Genomic DNA, 2,007 nt, shown 5'->3' with positions numbered 1-2,007 from the left:
GTGAAGTAATTCGTGGTACTCACCCCGTTTGTGTAGTTGGGCCCTTGGAAAATGTTGCAGCTGCTCTGCAGAATAACCCAGACCTTACAACTCCTTACCACTCCCTACCACACCAATCCTGACGGCTCCATCAGGGCTTGGTAGTAAAGGGCAAGAAGATATGAATTAAAAACTTATTTTTTGAATGATTGAAATAACCAGTGAGGAATGTGGTGCGATTTGATGTCTTTTGTGGAAAAAGTTTTTAGGGACAGGGCTTTATATCCTATTATAATTGTTCTTTGCAGCTAATTATTTGATTTAAATGGACTTTATATAAAATTTTTTATTTACATCATATTTTATATTGCAAGAACTTCAAATACAGCCCTCAGTAAATCTGCAACTGCTTCGTATTTACCCACACTGAGCTTTTAAGGAAGAATGTAAGGAAGTTTCTCTTCTTTACCAAATCACACCTTGTTCTCTGTCCACAGTAGCAATCAGTTTCCTTTCTTCTGCCTTTAAACTAAGGGAGGCTTACAAGAGGGGAAGTCACTTTTGTCTTAGACAAAAATTCTACAACTTAGATTCTGTAACTCTTAACAGGGATAAGGATCTGTTGTTTGATGATATTATCACTTCATTTATAGTGTTAAACATCATAAATAGAGTTAAAATATGTTTTAAGCTGATAAGGGTATGTGTGAAGGGGAAAAAAGGAATCAAGTCTTGGTTTAAGTTTTCTTCTTTTTCCACTCCGTTTCCATTAATAGCAAGATATATTGAGAATTTACACAAAATTCCAAACCAAGTTCGCATTAGCAGCTCTTAAATACTGTCTGCACACCATTTACAATTGGAACTAGCCTTGTAATGTAATGCAGTTAATGTCATTATGATTCGGAGTTACTTTAGTGATTTTTCATTTTTTTTTTTTAATCAATTAACATTGCCATCCATCGGGGACTGGCCAGTTAGATCAGTTGGTTGAAGCACAGTCTTACAACGCCAAGGTCAAGGGTTCAGATCCCCATACCGGCCAGCCACCAAAAAAACAAAAAAACAAAAAAACGTTGCCATGGAAACAATGTCTTGCTAAAAATGACTTAGTCTTTCCANCCTTGTAATGTAATGCAGTTAATGTCATTATGATTCGGAGTTACTTTAGTGATTTTTCATTATTATTTTTTTTAATCAATTAACATTGCCATCCATCGGGGGCTGGCCAGTTAGATCAGTTGGTTGAAGCACAGTCTTACAACGCCAAGGTCAAGGGTTCAGATCCCCATACCGGCCAGCCACCAAAAAACCCAAAAAACAAAAAAACGTTGCCATGGAAACAATGTCTTGCTAAAAATGACTTAGTCTTTCCATATTTAGTCAATATCCAAAGGTGCATTTAAAGACTTGAGGCGGTTTGCTTTATTTATTTGCTTTAAATTATTCAAGGATATTTCTGGGTACGCACAGTTATTACTTTAGTAGTAAATCCAGTTTCCTATGACTTCAAGTTATTTCTTAAACTTCTGCAAAGAAATCCGTCCCCAAAGGTCACTTCCAGTGTGTTAGATTTATGTTTTGTGTTTGTATTCGGCTTTCTGTTAAAAGAGAGAACACCAGCGCTGTCTACTTAACCCTACTACACCAATCTCGCCATTAGACAAACCAGAATTCTTGGGTTTGCGCGCTCTAGCGCAGTCCGGCCTTTTTGGTCCCCGCGGGCTGCCGTAGCCGTGGAAAGCAATGATTGGCTGAGGCAGAAAAGCGCCGCCGCCTCGGCGGTTTCGGTTTTCGCTGCGATTGTCCGCGGAGGCCGGGCTTGTGGGGCGCCTGGAGCGAGGGTTCTGGATCCCCGCCGCGAGGTGAGCCGCCGGCCGCGCGGGCTGAGGAGCAGGCTGCACGCAGCCCCAGCTTCGACGCCCTAGTGTTCCGTCGCAGCGGGCAGCGTCCGGGGAGCGGCGGCTGCAGCGTCCTCGGGCCCGGCCGTGCAGACCCGGAGAGGGCCTGGCCGGAGCGGGTTGGGGG

At 42.7% G+C, this 2,007-nt stretch overlaps 1 protein-coding gene across 2 annotated transcripts in view; it reads left to right on the top strand.

The window, feature by feature from the left end:
• The first annotated feature begins 1,721 nt into the window (after nucleotides 1-1,721).
• LSM6 (LSM6 homolog, U6 small nuclear RNA associated (S. cerevisiae)) overlaps nucleotides 1,722-2,007 on the top strand; it is a 14,839-nt gene continuing 14,553 nt past the window's right edge. Inside the window, exon 1 of one of the 2 annotated variants that reach the window (XM_008589247.1) lies at nucleotides 1,722-1,844. The gene's annotated coding sequence lies outside the window, so the exon portion shown is untranslated. The remainder of the gene's footprint in view (nucleotides 1,845-2,007) is intronic. The other variant, XM_008589246.1, reaches the window with a different exon arrangement.

This window comes from Galeopterus variegatus, unplaced genomic scaffold, assembly GCF_000696425.1.
Source record: "Galeopterus variegatus unplaced genomic scaffold, G_variegatus-3.0.2 Scaffold5327, whole genome shotgun sequence".
In the NCBI taxonomy this organism is placed as follows: domain Eukaryota; kingdom Metazoa; phylum Chordata; class Mammalia; order Dermoptera; family Cynocephalidae; genus Galeopterus; species Galeopterus variegatus.
Note: the sequence above shows the minus strand (reverse complement) of the source record. Positions and strands in the feature narration are given on the sequence as shown.